General features: G+C 46.8%; 1 long non-coding RNA gene across 2 annotated transcripts; it reads left to right on the forward strand.

Moving 5' to 3' along the window:
* Positions 1 to 19,053: 19,053 nt before the first annotated feature.
* Positions 19,054 to 27,171, forward strand: LOC135973373 (uncharacterized). Of its 2 annotated transcripts, none has more exons than XR_010590179.1 (2): positions 19,054 to 21,671; positions 23,505 to 27,171. It is a non-coding gene; the product is annotated as an uncharacterized LOC135973373 (long non-coding RNA). The 2 variants fall into 2 exon arrangements; XR_010590180.1 differs by having other exon boundaries at positions 19,054 to 21,663.
* The last annotated feature ends 404 nt before the right edge of the window (positions 27,172 to 27,575 follow it).

A 27,575-nucleotide genomic window follows, 5' to 3' on the forward strand; every position in this document is an offset into this window, starting at 1 on the left:
TCAGCCCCCTCGGAGACTGCACTGGCCATGGCTGCATGAGCTGCTGAAAGAATTCCCTTCTCAGGCTATAAACTCCTCAGGCAAAGAGCTTGTCTTACTCTGTGCAGTGCCCAGAACACTGGGCCCCCTCTGGGCACTACAGCAATAATGAACAACTGCAACTGCCTCTCTCCCTACACTCTGGCTGCCCAGTCCCAGTCTGGAGCTTGAGAAGCTGGTATGGGGAGGGAGCCTGGAGCCCTACTCCTTCCAGCTCATCCCCCACCCCAATCAGCCACCAGGCGACCCACTCTACATCCCCCCATACATTAGCTAAGGTCTGCTCCCGTCACAAGCCACCCCAGATCTAGGGGGCGGCCACCACTTGTAGGGCAGGCACCGAGGGGAGACTTCAGGAAATGCTGGGGAAGGGAAAGCATTGAGAGTTTAGAGCAGCAGTTCTCAAGCACTGGCTGTGTCACCCTGCACTGGCTGGCACATGACAGATCCTGCAGGGGCTAGAATCCAGCAGGGGAAACAACAGATTGCTCCCTTTGGCATCCCTCTTGTTGTTATGTTTGCCTCCGGCTCTGATTCCACCCCCTATGCTACCTGCCACTTCAAGGGACTGCAGCAATGGCTTCACACCCTCTTGGAGCGTGCTGCCTAAGGCAGAGCGTAGTCCTTCCACTCAAGAGCACCACCCCTGAGCCCACCATCCCCTATCCCAACTCCCACACTCTTGTCCACATGCAAAGGATTATGAGATAGGGAGGGTCCTGGGACCATTAGTCAGCCATTTTGTGGGCCACCAACTAAAAATGGCTGAGACATTAAGAACATAAGAACGGCCATGCTGGGTCAGACCAATGGGCCATCCAGCCCAGTGTCCTGTCTTCTGACAGCAAACAGTGCCAGATGCTTCAGAGGGAGTGAGCAGAACAGGGCAATTTATCGAGTGATCCATCCTCTGTCGTTCAGTCCCAACTTCTAGCAGTCAGAGGTTTAGCAACAAGAAGAAAATCAAGGAAAGTGTGGGCCCCTTACTGAATGAGGGAGGCAACCTAGTGACCGAGGATGTGGAAAAAGCTAATGTACTCAATGATTTTTTTGCCTCTGTCTTCACGCACAAGGTCAGCTCCCAGATTGCTGCACTGGGCAGTACAGCATGGGGAGAAGGTGACCAGCCCTCTGTGGAGAAAGAAGTGGTTCGGGACTATTTAGAAAAACTGGACGTGCACAAGTCCATGGGGCCGGATGCGCTGCATCCGAGGGTGCTAAAGGAGTTGGCGGGTGAGATTGCAGAGCCATTAGCCATTATTTTTGAAAACTCATGGCGATCGGGGGAGGTCCCAGATGACTGGAAAAAGGCTAATGTAGTGCCCATCTTTAAAAAAGGGAAGAAGGAGGATCCGGGGAACTACAGGCCAGTCAGCCTCACCTCAGTCCCTGGAAAAATTATGGAGCAGGTCCTCAAGGAATCAATTATGAAACATTTAGAGGAAAGGAAAGTGATCAGGAACAGTCAGCATGGATTCACGAAGGGGAAGTCGTGCCTGACTAACCTAATTGCCTTCTATGATGAGATAACTGGCTCTGTGGATGAGGGGAAAGCAGTGGATGTGTTATTTCTTGACTTTAGCAAAGCTTTTGATACTGTCTCCCACAGTATTCTTGCCACCAAGTTAAAGAAGTATGGGCTGGATGAATGGACTGTAAGGTGGATAGAAAGCTGGCTAGATCGTCGGGCTCAACGGGTAGTGATCAATGGCTCCATGTCTAGTTGGCAGCCGGTTTCAAGTGGAGTGCCCCAAGGGTCGGTCCTGGGGCCGGTTTTGTTTAATATCTTTATTAATGATCTGGAGGATGGTGTGGACTGCACTCTCAGCAAGTTTGCAGATGACACTAAACTAGGAGGCGTGGTAGATACACTAGAGGGTAGGGATCGGATACAGAGGGACCTAGACAAATTAGAGGATTGGGCAGAAAAAAACCTGATGAGGTTCAACAAGGACAAGTGCAGAGTCCTGCACTTAGGACGGAAGAATCCCATGCACTGCTACAGACTAGGGACCGAATGGCTAGGTAGCAGTTCTGCTGAAAAGGACCTAGGGGTCACAGTGGACGAGAAGCTGGATATGAGTCAACAGTGTGCTCTTGTTGCCAAGAAGGCTAACGGCATTTTGGGCTGTATAAGTAGGGGCATTGCCAGCAGATCGAGGAACGTGATCGTTCCCCTTTATTCGACATTGGTGAGGCCTCATCTGGAATACTGTGTCCAGTTTTGGGCCCCACACTACAAGAAGGATGTGGAAAAATTGGAAAGAGTCCAGCGGAGGGCAACAAAAATGATTAGGGGTCTGGAGCACATGACTTATGAGGAGAGGCTGAGAGAACTGGGATTGTTTAGTCTCCAGAAGAGAAGAATGAGGGGGGATTTGATAGCAGCCTTCAACTACCTGAAGGGGGGTTCCAAAGAGGATGGAGCTCGGCTGTTCTCAGTGGTGGCAGATGACAGAACAAGGAGCAATGGTCTCAAGTTGCGGTGGGGGAGGTCCAGGTTGGATATCAGGAAAAACTATTTCACTAGGAGGGTGGTGAAACACTGGAATGCATTACCTAGGGAGGTGGTGGAGTCTCCTTCCTTGGAGGTTTTTAAGGCCCGGCTTGACAAAGCCCTGGCTGGGATGATTTAGCTGGGAATTGGTCCTGCTTTGAGCAGGGGGTTGGACTAGATGACCTCTTGAGGTCCCTTCCAACTCTGATATTCTATGATTCTATGATTCTAGAGCTACTCAGGGCATGTTCTAGTCAAAAGCGGTGCTGGATGGACATTTTTGGCAGGGTGATGGTACTATACCCAGGAATATCAACCATTGCATTCACTGAAGAAGCTCCTGTTAAAGTGTTGGTCACAGATCACTGCCTAGCACCCAGCTTTATTGACTTGTCAGGCAACCACCAAACCCAGCAACCACTTCTGTTGGCACTGGTTCAGCTTCAGTGGCTTTCTTGGTATGGGTATGTTATAATGGAAGACCAATGATAACATCAAAATCAAAAGGTTTTGCTGACATGATGAACAAAAACTGAATCTACAAACAGACCACCTTGTGCACCTTACCAGATATCCATCTGGGTGCACTCAATCTACAAGGAGGCCCGCTTTGGGATTTTGCCAGCGTCAAAGAGAAGCGGGCTGGCTTCTGGTGCATGCAGGGTATAGCACCATCCATACGAGTCCAGTGGATGTGCAGCTGCAGGTTAAGACACAGAGAGCTGGAGAAGAACAGGTCCTGGATATCTCAGAGTCGGGAATACTAGGGGACACGCTTTGGACCGGGCAAGATCACATGGAGTGGCAGAACCTTTAATCAGCAGGGTGACTGTGCTGAATAACATTTATTTTCATGTCAGGATCCCAGGGGATATGAAAGTAAATGTTAATTTCACCTGGGAGCACTGTGGAGGAAAAAGTTTGCTAGGGCCTAAACTTTAGTTGTCTCGGGCCTGAACTTTGGTTCAGACCTGAACATTAGTTAAGTCTATTGTAGGTGAAAGGTTTTTAGAGGCAGAATAGAGGAAAAGTATAAAAGCAGAACTATCTATAATTATAAGACCTGTGATTCATAGTGCTGCATTGACAGTTTTGGAGAAGTCTGCAAATCGCAATAAGGCAGACTGTGAAAAACAGGAAAGCTTGCTAAGCTATATTCCTTTTATGGAGAGTGTATTCCAAATATGGCAATAATGCTGATAAGACAGTATGTATCATGTAATTGTGGTTTTATGCTATATAAGCTGTGCAAGATTCTGTAATCAGGGGGATTGCTAGTTTACTGGTACCCCCCATGCATGCATGAAAATAAAAAGGCCTCAGGCGATTCTGATTCAAACACAACGCGTGGTCATTTTTCCACAACAATCTTGGTGCCAGTGACTCGGATCCACAGACTGTCCACCGGACCAGGAGACCACGGACCATTCCCCTCCGAACCCAGCCGGCACTTGATAGGTGAGAGACCTTTTAAATCTCTATTTGGGTTATCGGTGGAGGACTGTCCGTAGGCCCTGGGTCGGGTGAGTAGCAAGCTGGATACGGACCTTTTGCTGCCAGACTCGCCTGACAACTTTTTGGTTTCCCGGGAGGAGCCACGGGTAAGTGGCGGGGAGTCGGGGTTCCCACAAGGATAGGCCTTGGTTTTAGGCCTTACCTCAGTGTTTGTGTGCAAGTGTGAATGACTGAAAACGAATGAGGGTCATAGGAAGACGCCCAGAGCTTTCTGCGAGGCCTTGAGGCTTACAACCAGGAATGTCTCTAAAGCAAGCCCTATGACCCGTGTGAATGGCCTGATATTGTTCAGGGAAAAAGGGATTATAGGTTTAGGAAGACGCTATCGGAAACCTAGGGATTGAGAGATTGGATCTCACAGTCGGTAACCTCGGGATAGCTGACCAAAACCCTACAATCAGGTAGACTCCAGGAATGTAAATGTAATTGGTATACCAGAGATGATAAAAATTTGTAATTTCCATTAGAAGAAAGCTTTGACCTTGACAGGATTGTGTACCTCAGAGGCGCACTTCTTGCCAACAAAGTCGGACAAGATCAGTTTGATGTATATTTTTATTGGTGTAAGGAAACAGTAAAACGGCGCCATAAATCTCAAGTAGGGAGTCCCAAGGACTCCCAAGAAAAGCTTAAAAAAAGATAAAAAGAAAATTGACTCTTTTCCGTAACCCCGCTGGCCAGCAGATATCACTCTATTCATCTAGACCCCTTCAGGAGGCAAAGCCCCTTTGGAGTATCCCCTCCACACCTCCTGACGATCTTATAGACCTGTTATTGTCAATTTTTCTTTTAGTCCTTGTTTATCGGTTAACCTTTTGGGAAAAGACTTGCTGTGTAAATTAAATTGTATAATCTGCTGTACCCCAGATGGTGTGTATCTGGACGTGCCTGGTCCCGCTCACAATGAAGTCCTGGCAGTTTATGGGAGAAAACTGACCCCAGCCCTTCCTCGTTGCAACAGGAACTTCTGGTTAAGGTCTCTCCCTCCCTGTGGGCTTTGTGAGCCGATCATGCCAACCAGGTTGGGGGCATTGAGTCTGCCCAAGCCGTTAAGATTGGCCTAAACCCAACAAGGTGCAGCAGTACCCTCTATCAAAACAGGCCAAGGAAGAATCCAATGTGTTGTTATCTCCTTGATTTAAAAAAAAAGTCATTATTTCTATGGTCAGTAAGTGTAACTTCCCCGTTTTATCATGCTGTTCATGCTGTTGTTCTTTTTTCCTCTCCCGTTGTCCCTAGCCCTGTTATTATTCTTTTTTATAATGCACCAGTGCTGAGGGGTTATTATCGCCTCAAGAAAAGATTGTATTAAGTCCAGACATAAAGAATTAAAGTTGTTATTAAGTAAGATGCATCTAGATGTAATGTGTGTATATAAATAGGTGTATATAAATAAAGAAAAGGGGGGTTAGTCATAATGCCCACCCTCCTTGCTAAATTGGTAGTGAAACAATGCCTGTGCCCATGGAAAGAAATAATGCAGCAAAGAAAAAAGGATCGGGCCCAAAACAAGCAGGCAATCACAGTTTGAGGAAGTTGAAAGAAAGAAAGTGAAAAGTTAACTCTATAGTTACTGGAGGGAATCAAGCAGTGAAACTTGGTAGGAATGTCTGTAAGTAATCCAGGCAAGAGGTTATTTAAGTGGAATTATTCAACTATGAATAATTTAGTCGAATTTGCTGAAGAACACTCCTGCTGTGTAAAATTTTTATTTTATAAGTTTGAGATGAATTGGTATTGTTTAAAGTTGCAAAACTGAAAATACTTTTGCCAGACACAGGAAACTAGTGTTGTTTAAGGTATTTAGCATTAAATCCTTAAGGTGACTTAATGCTTTACAAGATTTAAAATGTTTTAAATAAAGACCAAAGGTTGTGGCTGCAGCAGGGTAGTCAAAGCCAGGAGAATAAAAGATTTGAATTTGTTTCTGGGTAACGAAATAGCAGATAAAAGATCTGGTAAAGAGAGAGAAGGACAGTGCCACTGGTTCTGTGTGGTCGAGCTGTCACTTTGCTGTGGGTGCATGAAGATTTTGTAAGCACAAAAGAAACAGTTACACCTTGTGTAGAAATTAATGAAGAGAATGTGCATTTTCCCCAGAACATGTGCAGTGTATATTGAAGCAGAGGTAAAAGAAATGCAAACCTACCAAAATAGGTTGTGTTGTCTTTTTCAGATCACTATATGTTTGAAAATAGAAGTTAAAAGTTAATTGTGTCCTTTTTTTAAGTAAGAGTCTTTAAGCTGTGGATAGCTTTCGATCCAGAAGCAAGCCAGAAAGCATCTATACTAATGCAAATTATCTTAACTGATAATGTAGAAGCCACTGAAACCTGGGCTGCCTATAAAACAATTACAAGGAAATATGGGGTAATTCCTCTGTTTTGCCTGAAATCAAGAGTATTTGTATATAAAGGAAATATTTTAAGCAATGACTGACTACCCAGAAGGGGTAGGCTTCTATTCTTTTGTCTTTCAGATCATCAGAGAAAAACAAATGCCAGCTAAATAGTATTCAACGTACCATGCATTTATTGGTATAATAGAAATTATTTTTGTGTTCTATGTCTTGTCTTGTGGTGTTTGTCTTGTGGCCAGAATTGTTGTTTCCTATTTTTATAGGACAGTCTAGTTCAAAATTAAATAGAACGGTTAAATCAAAAAAAAAAAGCAGATATTTGTTTTATTCAACTTGGAATACAAAGTGTTTGGATAAATCAGGAAAATGTGATATACTAAAGTCTAATACATTTGCTTAAGTAAGAAAAAGAAACTTCATTGGCCAGATCTTTTAATTGAAAAAAATTGTTGTTAAAATTTGCATACCAACAGTCTTTGGAAGCAAGGACATGAAAGGTTAACCCACTCCCTATATTGCACATGGGATCCTTCTGGCTACCTCAGATTTCTAGCCAGAGGGCTGGGGAGGGAGGAAAGCTATTGGACATCAGAGGTTGTACCGAGTGGACTCCTCAAAAGTGGGTGTGCTTGTCCTGGTTTGTTGCTCCATAGCTCTGTAATAAAGTTATTTTATTGGAAGGGTATATGTGGCATATGTTGAATAATAAGATTAATGTACTGTATAATGGCAATGTGTATGTGTTCATTGTTGAGAAAAGGTGTATGAGTGAGGAGTGGAAGTTTCCTTTGTAGGTTAAAAAGCCAAGAAGGGGAGAAGGAAAAAGAATAGAACGAATTAACTGGAAAAAAAAAAATAGCTAGTAAGCTCAGTCCAAAGATAAGATGCTGGCCCCATTCAAGGACACTGCTACAGCTAAGACTTGGCTGACAACCAAGAAAAGGGGGGGCTTGAATGTGCCCAAGCAGCTGTAAAAATATCTGCAAAACACTGCCAGGCATTAATGAAATGTGTTAGGTTTTTCTCACAGGTAAAGAAGTGCTATCCAAAGACCCTAGCAGCCCTGCCATTCATTGAAACCAGAAGACTGAGTCTACGTAAAGTCCATCAAGGAAAGACTGCTTTGGCTCCATGCTGGAAAGGCCCTTTCCAAGTCCTGTTAACCACCAACACCGCTGTGAAGTGCCAAGGACTACCTGCCTGGACCCATGCTTCTCACTGTAAAAAGACCCCTCCACCTCGGGAGGGCTCTCCAACTGATAAGCCTATTTCTCTTTCTAGCTCTGCTGTGCTTTCTGAACAGCAGGGAAAAAGGACAAGGTGAAGTGCTAGTAACGTCTCCCTTGTCCACTGACAGACCTACTGTGCCTTTGGATTTTTCTAGAAGAAGCAAAACCATTACAGGGTGATGTGCTAGTAACCTCTCCCCTGTATGATGCTGAACCACGACTGTTTCAGGAAAAGAGAAGAAGGAACACTCGCTCCATTGAAATCACCAAAGTCCAGGGATTCCTGACTACAAAAGATATTAAGAACTGACCCTAGTAAAGAAGCAAAGAATTACACACTGGCAGGAAAAAACTTGTGGGACCCATGCTTAGGAATGTGGTATTGATTGGATTTTGGGGTTTATTCTACAGGCTGTGCCCTGTGTTTTGGATAAGTCCTTCAGCATGTATTGCCCTCCCTAATTGAATTTTAAATGACAAGTACCAAAGGCACCTTGTTGCCACTGCCCCTGCCATCTCCTCCATTACACTATTACCCCTGTAACACATCCAAATATAGATAGTGCCATAGATTTGATAAAACCAATGGCCAAGGCCTTCACACTTTAGTGATTTATTTAAATATTGTTTAGTAAAAGAAATTATTTTTAAGGTTCAGGATATCCCATATAAGTGAACAATTGAATGGAAAACAAGTGGATCAGTGGAGATAAAAGTATATGATATCTCTACCAGTGAACCCCAAGAATTTGTAATTGCAATTGATGGGTTCTATAGCAAAGTAGACATGATGGCCATCCCCGGGGTTTGTAACACCTCAACAGGGAAAGGTCCCTTTTGTTATTTAGTCACCCAGTTAAAAGGGGGTCAAATATATACCCAAAGGCTCTGTTCAACCTCAAGAAATTTTAATTGTATTCACACAATTCCCGTGACCATTGATGTAACCTGTACCCTATTGCAGTATGCCCCACCCTATGTTTTTAGAGTTAACGATTTCCAAAAATATGTGAAGGTGTTCAGTCAGCAAATGTGGTATAAGACTAACCCTAAAAGGGATATATATGGAAATCGATGGACCATAATCAATGCCACCCTGGGAACCATAAGATTTATGTTACCTTTGTCTAGTTTCCAAATTACTTTTAAATATTATAACTATTCAAGGGGGGCTGCTCTCCGAATAGCTCAACTACGGGCATGGGCTTTCCCCAAACGAAAAAGAGATTTGACTGGACATCTGTGGGATGGAGCTAATGGTGTGGCTACAATTTGGAATATCTATAAAAACCAACAGCATGCAGAAAAATTGGGCCAATGAGAAAAGGCTTCAGGACTTATTACAGGGGCACAACTAACCCAGGTGCAAGCCGGGGTAGGTGAATTACATGTCATTTCTGCCCTTGGTTCCTTAACCCAGAGACTTCTGGCAGAGATGGTATGGAACATCACTGGTGCTGCGGAGGCATTGCGGTGGGACACAGCATGTTCAAAGATCCAGGATTTTCTGAATGATCAATTAGCAACCATTCGAAGTGATCTCGAACACCAGGCCTGGCCCACTGCCCTCACAGACACCTCAGGAGTACCATCTGATCTGTGGCCATGGAGACATACCTGGAGGTTTTCAGGGTGGAGATGTGTACAGTCCCAATGCTCCTTCCAGCCGTATGGACCAGTTAAAGGGATATGGGCACCCACTTACCGAATCCTGCCTGGTCCATGGGGAGGATGCATCTGGGACTGGGTGATTCACCGAGATATATGGGAAATAAAACCACCTGGTTTACCTAGCCGATTTATAGTCGGTGCCCCTGAAATAACGCCCAATATTTGGATTAGATTAGGAAACCAATGGACACTCTGGCCATTGGAACCCTCACAGATCCAATGTATATGTAAACTCAAACCAGGGAAAGTTGTCACTGTCCATAACAATGTTTGTTGGGAAGGTAAGGGACTGGAAACCCTCCTGACAGAAGTCATGATCTTCCAGGTTAATAACAGCTGTATATTTGTTAAGGCCCATATTGTACACAACGCCCATTTTAACCTCACTATGACTTCAGGCAGCCATGTTATTTATTGGCCTTTGGATAAAAATTTGCAATCAACTCTCAAGTATAAAATGCCCTTTAACTGGACAACCCTGGTACCAGACTGTTTCCAAAATTTGCTTTCATTGATACCCAAGGTCCAGAAAATTTCTGATTTATAGGGACAAATTCATGTCCTTGAAAATATGTATCAAATAGGAAAAGGTGCCTTTCAGACAGCCTATTGACTGTCTTCCTTGTGCACTAGTCGAGACATGCTGTGTACAGTGACCAAAATTATATACGAACCACACCATGTTGTTGTTATAAGCGGATTGATTATTGTATTAGGATTGCTTGTTTTAGGATTGTGTTTTTGCTATTATTGTTGTAAGGGATATTGCTGTGTCTGTAATTTTTGCTAGGCCCACTGCAAGGGAGCAGGTAGCCTTAATGATTGTTAATGAGGTTTATGATAAAAGTTGGGATGAGATAAGAGAAAAGGAAAAGACAGAAATTAGAGGGCTCATGAATGTGGAAGTTTAGGCCAAGGGTGGCGCTGGAAGCGCCAAAGGGGGGAATTGTGGAGGAAAAAGTTTGCTAGGGCCTAAACTTTAGTTGTCTCGGGCCTGAACTTTGGTTCAGACCTGAACATTAGTTAAGTCTATTGTAGGTGAAAGGTTTTTAGAGGCAGAATAGAGGAAAAGTATAAAAGCAGAACTATCTATAATTATAAGACCTGTGATTCATAGTGCTGCATTGACAGTTTTGGAGAAGTCTGCAAATCGCAATAAGGCAGACTGTGAAAAACAGGAAAGCTTGCTAAGCTATATTCCTTTTATGGAGAGTGTATTCCAAATATGGCAATAATGCTGATAAGACAGTATGTATCATGTAATTGTGGTTTTATGCTATATAAGCTGTGCAAGATTCTGTAATCAGGGGGATTGCTAGTTTACTGGTACCCCCCATGCATGCATGAAAATAAAAAGGCCTCAGGCGATTCTGATTCAAACACAACGCGTGGTCATTTTTCCACAACAGCACTAACCTGGAAGACCAGACATCAGCTGTGACACATCAGTGATAATTATATAATGAGCTGTACCATTGGTGAAAGCTCTGTTATGACTGAGGTGAACACTGCCAGAAACAATTACACGCAAGTCAGCGGTTTGCAGAAACATGCCAAAATACCTGGATAAAGGGCAGCCGGGAACTTCCCACCAGCCGCTCAGTGTTTATTTAACAAAGATAACCCGCCAGGTTTAGTGATGGCCTATTGTGCTGTCCAGGGCAGGGGAGGGGAATCCTGCTTCGAGTCCCTCTCACTGGCACCTGGGGAACCAGCGATGGAACATGTGATGTTGCTCTTGGTCAAGGCAGGAGCAGCCCAGACTGCAGAGCAATGGCATGGCAAGAGGCCAGATTGGAGGGGGCAGGAATATAGGGAGGATCCAGCAGGGCCCCAGTGCCATGTAAAAAGAAAGTCAAGAGGACATGCATCCACCAGACTCTTGAGCCACCCATGGTTCCTACAATAGGACAACACTTCCTCCCCCAAGCATCCCCTAGACCCAGCACCGTGCAGAGGAGACCATCCCCCTGGGGTACGAGGCCCCATGTAGCCCCTCACTTCCTCCCAGCCATGTGGCCTCCACAACAGAACCAACTAGGGGGGCAGAGTCAGCCGGTGGGAGACAACTCAGAAGCAGGCACAGCTGCACCAGAGGAGAGGTGGGAGTTAAGACCCAGCTTCTGCTATTCCCTCCTATGCCCCCAAACCCAGAACCCCGTGAGAAATCCCAGGGGCACCAGGCCCAAGCCATGTGGGATTGGGAGGGAGAAGTGCCAGGGCAGAGCCAGATGGGGCAGAGACCCAGCCACCAGGAGGCAGCACAGCAACCCTCAGACGCTGATGTCACCACTCTGACTCTAGCCATTGGGTCCAACGCCCTCCCTAACATGAACCTCACTGCCCCTGCCCTCCACATCCCCTACCAGACATGCCATGGTGTATGCTGGGTAATGCCCCCCACCAGCAATTCCTTACGGTAACAGCTACCCGCAGCCCCCCTCTCTGCTTCCACATACCTGTTGGTAAAGCAGGAAGAGTCCTGTCTTTCCGGGAGGGAGGCTGGCGATGAGGGCTGGCCCTGAGGGGCGCGAGGTCAGGGAGGCAAGCTGCAGAGTGAGCCCACCCGCACTCACCCCCCAGCGGCGGTTCCTGCTGCTCCTGTCCTGCAGGGCTGGTTGGAATTAGCTCCCAACTCAGGGCGATGCAACCTGGCCTGTCTGCAACGGGGTCGCAGCACCGCTCAGGTTTGGCCAGGGTCCTTGATGGGAGGATGGTGCCAGGCCAAATTGGAGTGAGCAGCATTGTGACCTCATGTGCCAGAGGGCAGGAGTGAGGAGCCAAGCCCAGCCAGCCATGTGGGACAGGAGGTTTTGTGGGTCAAAGCAGAACAGTCCTGCAACACCTGAGAGTGTCAAGGGGTCCAGCTTGCGCAGCTCCCTCCACAGTCTGGCTTGCTCTCTTCAGCAACCCACCCCATGTAGAGTCGCCACCTCCGAGATGCAGCAAAACTGTCCACGGCCCCCCACCATAGCCTGACCTGTCCCTTCCCCACCACCAGTCTGACCCTCCTCTTCCGCACGGGAATGGGTTATCTAGGGAGGTAGTGGAGTCTCCTTCCTTAGAGGTTTTTAAGGTCAGGCTTGACAAAGCCCTGGCTGGGATGATTTAGTTGGGGATTGGTCCTGCTTTGAGCAGGGGGTTGGACTAGATGGCCTCCTGAGGTCCCTTCCAACCCTGATATTCTATGATTCCCCTTTCACCCTACCCTGGACTTTCACGTTTGCAAATTCCGGATGTGATTGTCCATTAATCAAGTGTGGGACCCTCTTGTCCCTCGCTTGCCTGTGGAACAGTGACACAGAGTGGATACCACTGCTGCACCAGCTTGCTTAGCCAGAGACACATTCAGTTAAAGCAGGGTCCCCAAACTGTGGGGCATGCCCCCCTAGGGGGGTGTGGAGGATCGTTCAGGCAAGCATAGCAGGGACTTGACCAGCCCCCACCAAAGGTGGGGAGGGAGTGCCACCCAGCCCCTGCCCCGCCCCCAGTTCTGCTCCTGCCCCACCCCCAGCCACAGCCCCAGGTTCCGGCCCTGCACCCGGCCCTGTTCCCAGCTGCTACTCTGCACCCAGCCCTGGTCCCAGCCCTGGCCCCGCCCCCAGCCTCAGCCCCTGGCTGCAGTTCCATTTGCAGCCCTATTCCTGGTCCCCAATCCACTCCCCAGCTGCAGACCCAGCCTCGGCCCCTTTACCTCGGTCCGGCTTGAGGGGGTGGCACAGACAGGGATAAGGGGGCACACGATGCTGAAAAAAGTGTGGGGACCACTGAGCTAAAGCACTGTGCTTAGCAGGATCAAACTAGCCCCAGGCACCCTCCCTCTTACATGGGGACTTGGGCCATCCCTATTTGTAAACTGGGGGGGCGGGTCTTAACAGTCTTTTCACACGTCAGCCTTTATGAAAGTACAGCCTCACAACACCACATCCCATAGCAGGGAGACTGCAGTGCACCGTACTATACAGGGCAATTTCATTTTTTCAGGGGATTTAAGTGCAGACAGTGTAAAGTGCACGTCCCACTAACAGGGACATAATGAAAGCACACTAATGCATGGGAAAACTGTGTATGATGATTGTTTTTGAAGCATTCGTGTGCCCGGTCCTGTGGAACGTGTAGGAGACACCAACACTTGCGTGTCTGACTAGCACGGGCTAACAGCACGTGGGTACTACAATGATGGACACTAGACAAGACACTAAGATGGAGATAGACATCTCTGCTCATCTATGGTCCCATGCCTTCCATAATTACTCCTCTCTTTAATGTGCCTTTCCCTTCTGGTTTTTAATCTTCTCAATGACTTCCCTTCTCATCACTTGTGTCTTGCTTTCTGGCTGGTGCCCCCATTCTCCATACTGGGCCCCATCCTGCTGAACTCAGTTGTTTCTAATTTAACAGGATTATTAGACTGAAATATGTTTCTGGTGCTTCTTTCCGCAGAAGTCACCCTCCTGAAAACCCTCATTACCGTCTGCTCTTTGACAGGAAACATGCTGTCACTTTGATCACTTAAACACAGCAGCATTGAATTCAGATGACACATCTGTGGTCATGTTTGGCTGCATGTGTGTTTTCTTTCTGCATGCTGTACTGACTCTGGCCAGATAGCCTGATCAAACTGCCCAGTAAATCCAGAGACTCGGTTTTCAGTGAAGGAACTTGGTCAGGTTTATTGACGACAAAGCACGGTGCTAATGCCCTGGCTCAATGGTTACAGGTACACTTACACACAGTGATAAGCTGCTAAAATTTTAACAAGCGGTTCCCTATAAAAAGTTCTGATTTAAGGGATGTGCCACAGTATGTATTTTTTGTACCAATAGGGTTACCATACGTCCGTATTTTCCCGGGAGGAAAATTTAAAAATTCCGCCCAGACGGCAATTTAAGAACCAAAAAGCCTGACATCTCCAGGAAAATACGGATGTACGTTAACCCTACCTAAAGTTCTTTTTTAAAAAGATGGGCCTGAACTAGAAATGAGCTCCGTTTCACATGTGTCGGTCCCCGCCACTCCCCGGGGGTGTGCTAGGGTGACCAGATGTCCCGATTTTATAGGGACAGTCTCGATTTTTGGGTATTTTTCTTATATAGGCTCCTATTACCTTCCACCCCAGTCCTGATTTTTCACACTTGCTGTCTGGTCACCCTAGGGTGTACACATGTGTGGGTCCCAGCTGCTCCCTGCACCCCTCATTGAAGCAGGTGTGCAGGGTTAATGCCCTGAAAACTGCAGTGCACCAGTGAACATGGGGCTGGCTGCAGACAGGGGTATGGGGCAGGGCTAGCTGGAGGCAGGGGGTGTGACATGGGCTGGCTGCAGGCAGGGGCTGGCTGCGGGCAGGGGGGTGCAGCAGGGGCTGGCTGCGGGCGGGGGCTGGCTGTGAGCAGGGGGTGCAGTAGGGGCTGGCTGCGGGCAGGGGGTGGCTGCGGGCAGGGGCTGGCTGGGAGCTGAGGGTGCAGTAGGGGCTGGCTGGGAGCTGGGGCTGGCTGTGGAGAGGGGGTGCAGCAGGGGCTGGCTGCGGGCAGGGGCTGGCTGCGGGCAGGGGGTGCAGCAGGGGCTGGCTGCGGGCAGGGGCTGGCTGTGAGCAGGGGGTGCAGCAGGGGCTGGCTGCGGGCAGGGGTGGCTGTGAGCAGGGGGTGCAGTAGGGGCTGGCTGGGAGCTGGGGCTGGCTGCGGGCAGGGGGTGGCTGTGAGTAGGGGCTGGCTGTGAGCAGGGGGTGCAGTAGGGGCTGGCTGGGCGCTGGGGCTGGCTGTGGAGAGGGGGTGCAGCAGGGGCTGGCTGCGGGCAGGGGCTGGCTGGGCGCTGGGGCTGGCTGCGGGCAGGGGGTGCAGCAGGGGCTGGCTGCGGGCAGGGGGTGCAGCAGGGGCTGGCTGCGGGCAGGGGGTGGCTGTGAGCAGGGGCTGGCTGTGAGCAGGGGGTGCAGTAGGGGCTGGCTGGGAGCTGGGGCTGGCTGCGGGCAGGGGGTGCAGTAGGGGCTGGCTGCAGGCGGGGGGTGGCTGTGAGCAGGGGCTGGCTGTGAGCAGGGGGTGCAGTAGGGGCTGGCTGGGAGCTGGGGCTGGCTGCGGGCAGGGGGTGCAGCAGGGGCTGGCTGGGAGCTGGGGCTGGCTGTGGGCAGGGGGGTGCAGCAGGGGCTGGCTGTGGGCAGCGTGGTGGGTACTCACATGGGGACAATAGCTCAGAGCAGCACGATGCAGCCCAGGCCCAGCAGAGCAGTCGGGGACCCACCAAGCAGTAGCTGGAGCCCCAGGGCCAGAGGTATGAGGAGCAGCAGCAGCAACAACAGGGCCAGGAGGCAGCCCACATGGCTCCCTCAGTGCAGCACAGCGCCCCTCGGCGGCCGGGAGGAGGAATTACACGCTTCCCAGCCGGAGCCCATCAAAGCTTCCCTCGCAATGAAGCCAGTTAACAAGCGGTTCTAAAACCGCTTCAAAATTTAACAACCGGTTTGTGCGAACCGTCTCCAGCTCACCACTGCTTACACATGTATGCCTGTGACAATGGACTGGTTCAGTGTATGGCGGGACTTTCCATTCTCCCCGCGGCCAGACGAAGACACTCCCTCTAAGATAAATCTTTATACACTGATACAAATGTGAAAGTGAAATGAATTATATTAAAGAAATAGAATGAATTAAAGAATGCTGTATGTACCTTTAAGTAGAAATGAGAAATGCTGCAAGCCAGGGGACAGGAAAGCAGACATTAACTGCTTAACTTGCCACTTAAGGGCAATTGGTGAAGCATTAGTCTTAGATCGATAAGAGTTAACAAGGAAGCAGGTTATGCATATTGTGCTCCATGCATATTTTACAATTTTGCTCTCTCTGTCCCTTTGTTTAGTTTGCACCCTTTTATCTGTATAAATAAGACTGTTTGAATCTTGCATGGAGGCTCACATTATCTGAATGTATTAGCAGAGCGCTGTGCTAATAAAACAAAGTGGTCTGACAAACTATGAGTCCTGAGTCTAACTTTGACACAAACAAGTTACATATTGCCCCTCTGACATATCTGGGTGCCACCCTCTGATGTATTTGGGTGCCACCCATGTTCCTGTGGGTTCAATCAAAACATCTCTATCCATCATGCTGCCATCCTGACCTCATCTCTAACACCAACAATCCCAGAATCCTCAGAGCTACCTGCCATCACAGCTGCCAATCCCAGACTACTAGAGAGGCCTGGGATGAGAGCTGGGAAAGCTCAGGGATAGAATTTGTAAGGCCTATGAGTTTTTTTCATGGTTTCGAAGCAGGGGGGCTGGAACAAGGGGGACCAGGGGGCCTTGGCCCCTCAACTTTTAAAAGGGGGAAGAGGTGGTGCGGGGGCAGGGTCTTGGGGGAAGGGGTGGTGTGAGGGTGGGGACTTGGGGAAGGGACAGTACAAGGGCGGGGTCTTGGGGAGAAGGGTTGGTGCGGGGGCAGGGCCTCGTGCGAGTGGCATGGCAGGCAGAGCCATGGTTCGGACGCTTGTACCCCCCCCCCATTTCCGCTGCATCTGCTGTAACTACAAATTTCTGTGTTTATTTCAATCTGAGAGACACACGTGGCATCTGTCACCAGCTCTCAGCAGCTCTGACACATTTTAAAAAGATACACAATAACCACCAAATAATGTGTTAGCAGCATAATTTTAACCCAACAGCAAAAAGTCTACATGTATATTTTTGAACACTTTGCTGTAGTTCTGCGTTTGTCCATTGCATTCTCTGGGTTACTGTGAGCCATCACGGGTGTCTCCTGATAACTTGCATTTCATAGCCAAGTTTCTATTGAGGAGGGTCTGTTCCCTAGTGACTAGTCTCTGGGCAGAGGACTGGGAGTCAGGGCTCCTAGGCTGTGTTCTTGACTGTCTTGCTGTGTGACCATGAGAATAATCTAACTTCGCTATCCATCAGTTTCCCCAGCTGTAAAATGGTTTTATTAGCACCTCCCTACCTAATAAAAGTATTGAAGTTTAATTAGTTAACTTTACAAATTTACCTTAAGATCTAACGGTAACTGCTATAGACAAGTAAATTATAATGTTATTTCTGCTTGACAACATGCAATGACTGCACAAACGCATACCCATATCTCCCCTAATGACTTGTTCCTCACACGCATACACACAAACCCTCACACCCCTATCCAGACATGTAAATTGTCACATTCAGAGCAACTGCACCAATATTTCCCCTCCATGGTCTACCAAAGGCACCCACTCTAGGCTCCTGGTTCCTCAGCCATCATCTCTCTTGGATAGAGACCCACATCTCTCACCCTCTGGATCTGACTTTTTTGCAGGCTGCACAGTTCCCTGTCTAAACGGTATTATTCCCAGCAAGCTCAACTGCCTAGACGGGCCAGTGTCTGCACTTTGCTTTCTCCATGAAGGCTTGTAACAGGGTGCTGGCCAGGAGGTCCTGAGCCAGGCCCCTGTTAGCCCAGCTCCAATTAAGAAGCATTAATTGAGGCTGGCTGAGTATGCCACACCTAATTGCTAGAAGAGAAGCACCTACGGGCCTTATTAGCCAGGGGGCTATATAAGGCTGGCAGGGAGGAAGAGAAAGGAGAGGGAGGAGCCAAAGGCTGTGCATCCCTGCTGGCTGGAGAAGCTAGCTATCCCCCAGATTGCTGGTTTGGAGCAGTCTGTAAATAGAAGGTGGTGGGAGCTGACACTGAAAATAGAAAGCACTGGTGATCGCACTCAGAAGGGGTCTCTGGCTGATTTGTTGCGAGGGCAAGTGAAGACCTTGTTACACGTGGGGGCCAGCGAATGTGATTGGGGGCCCGGATATGGAGGTTTATTAACAGGTTAAAGCCAGCAAACATGTACACACAAAGGAGTTATCATCTAACTCCTAAAAGTGACAGAGTTGTAGTGATCTGTCAGTTCAAAGTGTCTTTCAGGGCAGCCCCAGGAGGCAGTCCCCTGGGGATCTCTGGCTTCAGTTTGGCCTCTGGCCCTGTGAGAGCTCAAACAGCAAAGAGATGAAAAATCTTCACATCAGCTATTTGTACTTCCTTTTTCTACCATTCAGAGCAATGGGACAAGACCTTCTACCCATACTTCTCCATGGGTGGATGCGGCAATTAACAAAGCTTTTGTCTGATAATGGCCCACTTACATTTTGATAGTCCACCAGGATGGGCGGGGGAAGAGGATTCCCATACCTGGGTTCACAAGTTCAAAGCAAACATTGTCAAAACTATAAAGCAAAATTTATGTATTTTCTTCTAGCCTGGAATACCGACATTACAAGTTAGATTAATGCATGTAGCAACTTGCAAGTATCTCCTAGAGTCTAAACACTAAATACATTCTTAGAAGACTAATACCTATTTTGAGCAAAACTAACATACAGGTGACCTGGGCTGGTCTCTAGTTGTGAGTTTGTCTGTTCTTTGCTAGCATCTGATGGTTTGCCAGCATCACTTCAGGCCTTTTCCATCATTCTGTCTGCTCCTTCAGTCCTCTAGCTGCCCCACGTGTGCCCTCAGCTCTCCATATCCCTGCAATGACCCCTATCCAACTCCCTTTCAGACGGTGACTGGTCATGCAGTACACACCAGCCTTGCAGCAGGAGAACAGGACAAGGCAGCACTGTTTCTCCCACCTCTCTGTTCTACTGCGAGCCAGCATGGGAGGTGGGTGCCTGTCCCATCTTGTCAGAGTTAATCACAGTCTGCCAGAGGCACACGTCCAGGTGCATAAACTAACAAGTATCTTTATTTGCAGGTATTCTGTTCTAGGAAGAAAGAGCGTGAAACCTTGGTGCTCCAGGGGTCATGTAAAGGACCCTAACAAAGGTACAGTAGCTCTGCCAGCCCCCCGCAGCAGCCAGCCCCTCCAACATGGCCTTGCTTCCTCTCTGCTTCAATTCTGCTTGTGCTGCCATCGGTGACAGAGACATGAAGATATAAAACCAAGAGGAGAATGCAGGTGATTTCCTTCTAGTCAAGTGTCTGTTGTTTTTTAAGGTAAAACATTAAAATATCCTAAACTATTAGTGATTATACATAGACACTGAATTACAGGTAAAGGGCAGATAGCATAATGGACCAGTCAGGTGACCTGGGCTTTTTAGTTCAACTCTACTACTGCCTCACTGTGTGACCTAGTGCAAATCCTGTGCTTTAGTTTCTCTATGTGTGATCACTGATACCCATACAGATCCTCTTTTGAACTCTATGCATGAAAAGTAGATGCCCTAAACATTCGTATTACTACCCTACTGTGACTGAACTCAATGGCAAAAGTCCCACTGGAAGCAGGATCAGACCCAAATATATATCAGAACAAAATAGGGTGCTGCCAAGTTCCTTTTTTGTTCACCTGTCAGTATCTGAGTTCCAGGACATCACAGACACCTTGGGCAGAGTGAGGCGATCTAGGAATGCAGCTGCTGGTTTTTAGCATAGGCTTTGTGGAAGCAGAGAAAGAACTGACAGGAAGGGGATGCAATGCATGACAGTTCGTTAGCAAGAGTTAGGCTAACTGTAACCCTAATAACGCGAGATTTGTAGAAGCGAGGAATGTGTGAGGCAAGTGGGAAAGAACTGTGTGAGAAGTTGCTGCGACCTTGTGTAGATAATATGGAATGTAGACTAAGAGTCTACATTAGTGAGCAAAATAAGATATCAAAATGACCTATGTATAAACAAAATGCAACTGTTGCTCATTATTGTCTGTAACAAAAGGTATAAATGCTTGCTGTAATTGTTTACCTGTTGAGAGACCTGCTTAGCTCTCTCCCTCTGCGCAATTGTGAGAGTTAATAAAGCATCTGACTTGCTATACCTAAACAAATAGTGAGAACTCTGTTTTTCTCCGACAATTTGGGGGCTCGTCCGGGATGGCAACGCCCGCAGAGGCACCGGCAGCTGCTACGGATCGTTCCCCTTTGAACCCCATGGCGCCACAATAGAGGTAGGAGACCTTTTGAAATCTCTATTGGGGTGTCGGAGGAGGACTGTCCGTGGAGCCGTCTGTCCCTGTTGGGCTCACGCCATCCGAACTTATTGACTGTGCAGCAAGGTCAGATGCTGAGCGGCTTAGGGGAATTGTTGCCGCCCCCTGTATGCATATGCGAGGTGCATAGGGTTTGCACCTGTGTTGAGGGGTTGTTACCGCCTCAGGAGGGGTTTTTACCGCCTCGAGTGATGCATCGAGGTACTTGGGAATAGTACCTGGAGGTACTTGGGAATAGTACCTGGAATAAGGCCTTGGTGTGTGTGTGTGTGTGTGTGTGTGTGTACACCAGTGTGAATTGAGTGTTACCGGAAGACGCCCAGAGTACTCTGCGAAGTCTTTTGGCTCGTGACCAGAACTACTCTAACGCAAGCCTGGTAACTAGAGGATCTTTTAGGAGATCCGACCCACGGTGGGCTAACTCAGCCTGGCATCGTCCGGCGAGGAGGCTACCTGGGTCTAGGAGTGTGTGAACCCATCTTCCCTCCCCCTTTTCCTCTCTGTGTGAGCCACTGACAGTCTGATCATCTCACTGGATGTAACAGAGTAAGCGGCGCCGTCTCTCTGAGACTAGCCAACGCTCTTTGCTGAAGGGAGGTGTAGGAGGGTCGTGGCCATCCTTGTTAGTCTCTCCTGTGTGAATACCCTGTAGGGAGAGATCCTTAGTTTATGTGCCGCTAGCGCGGACAGGGCATCCTCCTCCCTGTGTGTGTGATTGGAAAATGGGTGGGGGACAGTCTAAGGATTCCCTCTCACCCACTAAGGGTACCCCAGCTTATTTCATGTACGTACATTATGGTACTAAAATCTGCAGGTATTTAGAGAATTGAAATCATTACACGCGTGAAAAATTCATCTAAACAATGCCCACTAGAAGGTACCTTCAATCTAGATAAGATCATACATCTCAGAGGAGCTTTTAATCACCAAAAAGCCTCTGACACACAATGGGAGCAATTTGTCTATTGAGGAAAGGAACGGGTTAATTTGAAATTCAGCTTGGTCCAGAGATAAAGAGAAAGTTAATCTGCGTTCAAGGTCAAGAATCAATGCAGACCAGGCTAAGTACAAAGAAAAACTGCTTTCGGCCCCAGCTGACTGTGAAAAAATATAGACATAGTCAAACCAAAGGCAATACAAGTTACAGTGCTGAGATTACATTTGCAAAGCTTAACTGTCCAGTGAGATCCAACAGTCTGCCTTTGCGACCCTGGAGCCGGCGTGGTTTGGGGAAGCTGAAGAAGCCACAGGCAGCCGGCCTGGACTGGAATCACTGAAAAGACGCCCCAGGAGACCTCAGGGTGTAAAAGAACTGCCCTCCCAAGAGAGGAAGCAAGTTGGAGATTGCACAGCACCTTCTCTGAACGTTATACACAGACGTGGCCAGTCTGGACGTACGTGTGTAAGTATGAAAGTGTGCCTACTCTCAGCCGCAGTAAGTCTGAGAACCGGAGAGGGATTTAGCATTCCTCTTTCCACCCCGGCTGACCGGGAAGGGTGTCAGGTGGATCTACCCCAGTCGTAGCAGGACTGGGCAATAGAGAAGTTGGAGAAAAGGGAAGAGTTGTTTACTTGATAACTAGAATTGAGCAATTAAGAGCATAGATCATGAACCAGGCAGCAACTCAAACCTACGCCCAGGGCAAGTTGCAAGCCTTGAGACAGGACTTCCAGGCAGAAAAGGAAGCACTGGCTAAGCAAGTACCGGTCCTTCAGGGACTTGTCAGAATTTAACCATTTGTGTTTGCATATGCTGTAAGAGCAGTGTGTTTGCCACAAGAGAAAATTGAATAGTTAAATGCCAATGGGTCATGCGTTTTGCCCAAGTGGCAAGCCTCACGAGGGAGGACTCGGGTAGCCTTGTGAGTAAGAATGTTTAAGAGAAGAGACCAGGAAGGGTGGGGGCTAGTTGAGAAGCCCACCCTCCTATCTAAATTGGTAGTGAAAAAGCTGGTGCCCATGGAAGGGACGGTTCAGCGAGAAAAGCAGGATCGGGCCCAAGCGGGCAGGCAATAGATAGAGAGATTGGAGAACAGGTTGGAAACTTTGAGGGCATAGTGGAAGGAAAGGAGTAAGTAATTATAAGCATGGGGATTTCAAATCCCCAGGATAATAATTGAAATGGTAAAATGTGTGTAAGACAGAGTCTTTGTACCAAGGTGCAAGGCTCTCCTTTCTTCTGCTGAATAAAGCAACTCTTCCTTATCCCTGTCTGGCTGTTATTGGCTCTCAGCTAGGTGGACCCGATATTTTGGTGACAGTTACTGGCGACTCCGGTTAATGAATTTCTGTCTTATACATTTAGGTGTTAGGTGTGTGGACGGAACTGAGCCTCTCATTTGTAATTCCTCAGAGTGGAAGCCATCGCGTGCAATGAAGCTCTGAGGTTGAATTGGGATCCTTCTGTCCCGTCCCCTGTAGCGGTCAGTATTAGTAGAAATTCCTGTAATAGGATCCTATTAGGCCATAATTCCCTCTGTTCTCTGTGTAATTCTCTGTTAGAGTGTCAGCAGGCAGATGGGTGGGTCTCTGGTAAAACCCTCTAAGGATAGCCCTTTGAATTATATGTTAAGTAAATGGCCTTTACCCGGTGTTCAGGAAAGAATAAAGATTTGAATTTGTTTTTGGGTAACAAAATAGCAGATAAAAGATCTGGTAAAAAGAGAGAGAAGGACAGTGCCCCTGGCTCTGTGTGGTCGAGCTGTCACTTTACTAGGGGTGCATGGAGATTTTGTAAGCACAAAAGAAACAGTTACACCTTGTGTAGAAATTGATGTGGCTAGTGTTGTGGAAATTGAATTGTGGATAGGATGTGCATTTTCCCCAGAACATGTGCAGTGTATATTGTAGCAGAGGTAAAAGAAATGCAAACCTACCAATATAGGTTGTGTTGTCTCTTTTCAGATCACTGGGTGTTTGAAAGCAGGAGTTAGAAGTAAAAGGCAATCAAAAGTCTGGGAAAGTTAATTGTGTCCCTTTTTACATAAGAATTTTTAAGCTGTGGATAGCTTTGAATCTGGAAGCAAGCCAGAAAGCATCTGTATTAATGCAATTTTCTAACTAATAAGGTAGAAGCCACTGAAACCTGGGCTGCCTATGAAACAAATACAAGTTTCATGGGGTAATTCCTCTGTTTTGTCTAAAATCAACAAGAGTATGTGTGTATATAAAGGAAATATTTTAAGCAATGACTGACTACCCAGAAGGGGTAGACCTCTGTTCTTTTCTCTTTCAGATCATCAGAGAAAACGGATGCCAGCTGAACAGCATTCAATGTACCATGCATTTACTGGTACAATAGGAATTATTTTTGTGTTCTTTGTCCTGTCTTGTGGTGTTTGTCTTGTGGCCAGAATTGTTGGGTTTAATATTTTAGACAGTCTAGTTCAAAATTAAATAGAAGGGTTAAATCAAAAAGCAGATACTTGTTTTTATTCAACTTGGAATACAAAAAGTGTTTGGATAAATCAGGAAAATGTGATATACTAAAGTCTAATACAGTTGCTTAAGTAAGAAAAAGAAACTTCATTGGCCAGATTTTTTTTTTAATTGAAAAAATTGTTGTTAAAATTTGCATACCAACAGTCTTTGGAAGCAAGGACATGGAAGGTTAACCCACTCCCCATATTGCCCATGGGATCCTTCTGGCTACTTCAGATTTCTAGCCAGAGGGTGGGGAGAGAGGAAAGCTATTGGACACAAGAGGTTGTACCGAGTGGACTCCTCAAAGGTGGGTGTGCTTGTCCTGGTTTGTTGCTCCAAAGCTCTGTAATAAAGTTATTTTACTGGAGGGGTGTACATGGCATACATTGAATAATAAGACTAATGTACTGTATAATGGCAATGTGTATGTGTTCATTGTTGGGAAAAGGTGTATAAGTGAAGAGTGGAAGTTTCCTTTGTAGGTTAAAAGAAGCCAAGAAGGGGAGAAGGAAAAAGAACAGAATGAGTTAACTGAGGAAAAAATAGCTAGCAAGCTCAGTCCAAAGATAAGACGCTGGCACCATCCAAGGATACTACCCACAGCTAAGACTTGGCTGACAGCCAAGAAAAGGGGGGCCTGAATGTGCCCAAGCAACTATGAGATCTGCAAAACACTGCCAGGCATTAATGAAATGTGTTAGGTTTCTTTTCTCACAGATAAAAGAAGTGCTACCCAAAGACCCTTGCAGCCCTGCCATTCATTGAAACAAGGAGACTGAGTCTACGTAAAGTCCATCAACGAAAGACTGCTTTGGCTCCACACTGGAAAGGCCCTTTCCAAGTCCTCTTAACCACCACCACTGTGAAGTGCCAAGGACTACCTGCCTGGACCCATGCTTCTCACTGTAAAAAGACCCCTCCACCTCGGGAGGACTCTCCGACTGATAAGCCTATTTCTCCTTCTAGCTCTGCTGTGTCTTCTGGACAGCAGGAAAAAGAAAAAAAGAAAAAAAAGACAAGGTGAAGTGCTAGTAACCTCTCCCTTGTCCACTGACAGACCTACTGTGCCTCTGGATTTTTCTAGAAGAAGCAAAACCATTACAGGGTGATGTGCTAGTAACCTCTCCCCTGTATGATGCTAAACCACACTGTTTCAGGAAAAGAGAAGAAGGAACACTTACTTCACTGAAACCACAAAGTCCAGGGATTCCTGACTACAAGAGACATTAAGAACTGACCCCGGTGAAGAAACAAAGAATTATACACTGGCAGGAAGAAACTTGTGGGACCCATGCTTGGGAACGTGGTATTGATTGGATTTTGGGGTTTATTCTACAGGCTGCGCCCTGTGTTTTGGATAAGTCCTTCAGCATGTATTGCCCTCCCTAATTGGATTTTAAATGATAAGTACCAAAGGCACCTTGTTGCCATTGCCCCTGCCATCTCCTCCATTACACTATTACCCCTGTAACACATCCAAATACAGACAATGCCATATATTTGATAAAACCAATGACTAAGGCCTTCACACTTTAGTGATTTATTTAAATATTGTTTGAAAAAATATATTTTTAAGGTTCAGGATATCCCATATAAGCGAACAATTGAATGGATCAGTGGAGATAAAAGTATATGATATCACTACCAGTGAACCCCAAGAATTTATAATTGCTCACAGAGGGCTACCATTAGATTAGCACAATAGAGGGCTTGGGTTATTTCCTCTAGAAAGAAGAGAGACTTGACCGGATCCCTTTGGGATGGGGCCAATAATGCAGCAGCAATTTGGAATAATTTTAAGAACCAAGAACATGATGAGAAATTGGGGCAACTAGAGAAGGCCATTGGCCTTGTTTCTGGAGCACAACTAACCCAGGTACAGGCTGGAGTTGGTGTGTTACATGTTATTTCCGCCCTTAGTTCAATGACCCAGAAGTTGCTGACAGAGATGGTATTGAATATCACTGAGGCTGGGAAGGCATTGCAGTGGGATCTAGCATGCTCAGAAATTCAGGATTTCCTGAATGACCAGCTAATGGCCATTCGGAATGATCTAGAGCATCAGGCTTGGCCCACTGCCCTTACAGACACATCAGGAGTACCATCTGATCTGTGGCCATGGAGACATACTTGGAAACTTTCTGGGTGGAAGTGTGGACGTTCTCAGTGCTCCTTCCAAGCATATGGACCGGTTCAGGGGGTGTGGGCTCCCACATACCGAATCCTGCCGGGTCCATGGGGAGGATGCATGTGGGATTGGGTAATTCACCGAGACATCTGGGAAATTAGACCTCCTGGTATGACCAATCGATTTTTAGTCAGTGCTCCTGGGATTACATCTGACATTTGGATGGGGTTAGGGAGTCAATGGACATTTTGGCCGTTACAACCCCCACAGCTTCAGTGTATCCGTAAACTGAAGCCAGGAGAAGTTGTTACTCTTCATGACTACGTTTGCTGGGAGGGTAGGGAACAAGGAACTACCCTGACAGGACACTTATTTTTTTAAGCTAATGATAGCTGTGTGTATGTTAAAGCCACCACATTGCAAGACATACATTTTAATCTCATTACCACTGCAGGCAATCATATTATTTACTGGCCTGCAGATAGAATTTTGCAAGTAGTCCTTAGGTTCCAGATACCCTTTAATTGGACTAGTTTAGTACCTGATCGATTTCAAAATTTGCTTTCACTGTTACCAGAGGTTCAGAAAATCTCTGAAGTACAAGGGCAAATTCACATGCTTCAAAATATGTATCAAGTTAAAAAGTATGCCTTTCAGACAGCTTATAGAGTATCCACCTTATGTACTAAGTATGATGTATTTTGTTATATGACTAAGATTGTACAACAACCCCATCATATTATCGCTATGGGAATGTTATTGCTTGTGTTGTGCAGGAGTATGTTATTGTTGTTGTAAAGGACGTAATGATAGTAATACCTTTCATGTCCATGCTCATCATGCATTGTCATTACATCCAATCAAAACCCCTAAGGTTGAAGCATCTGATGTAGAATCTGAATTCCGAGATTTAATGCAAATAGAGATTTGAAAATGTTTGTTGTACTAGTAGTACAAAAGGGGGGGTTGTGGAAGCAGAGAAAGAACTGACAGGAAGGGGATGCAATGCATGACAGTTCGTTAGCAAGAGTTAGGCTAACTGTAACCCTAATAACGCGAGATTTGTAGAAGCGAGGAATGTGTGAGGCAAGTGGGAAAGAACTGTGTGAGAAGTTGCTGCAACCTTGTGTAGATAATATGGAATGTAGACTAAGAGTCTACATTAGTGAGCAAAATAAGATATCAAAATGACCTATGTATAAACAAAATGCAACCGTTGCTCATTATTGTCTGTAACAAAAGGTATAAATGCTTGCTGTAATTGTTTACCTGTTGAGAGACCTGCTTAGCTCTCTCCCTCTGCGCAATTGTGAGAGTTAATAAAGCATCTGACTTGCTATACCTAAACAAATAGTGAGAACTCTGTTTTTCTCCGACAGCTTCTTATGCCATCAGCTTAGAACCACAGGAATTGCCCTACCCAATGAGATCAATGGTCCATCCAGGGCAGCATGCTGTCTGACAGGGACCAGTTCCAGATGCTTCAAAGGAAGTTTCTTCCTAAGCCCAGTCAGCTGGTGATTGGCCTATGCTTTGAAGCATGAGGATTTCTATCTCTTAGACATGTTTATCCTGTCTAATGTAACCACCCACATCCCTCTTGCCGCTCTCACAGCCATGGCTATGCTGCTCTAGTTTTACCATGCTAGCTCAATCAGAACTAGTACCGGCACATCTGCTTGAGCTGGGAATTACAGTCTAGCTCAAAGCATAGATGAAGAAGTCTAAGAAGATGAGCAACATACAAAGAGCTGG

This window comes from Chrysemys picta, chromosome 9 (genome assembly GCF_011386835.1).
Source record: "Chrysemys picta bellii isolate R12L10 chromosome 9, ASM1138683v2, whole genome shotgun sequence".
NCBI lineage: Eukaryota > Metazoa > Chordata > Testudines > Emydidae > Chrysemys > Chrysemys picta.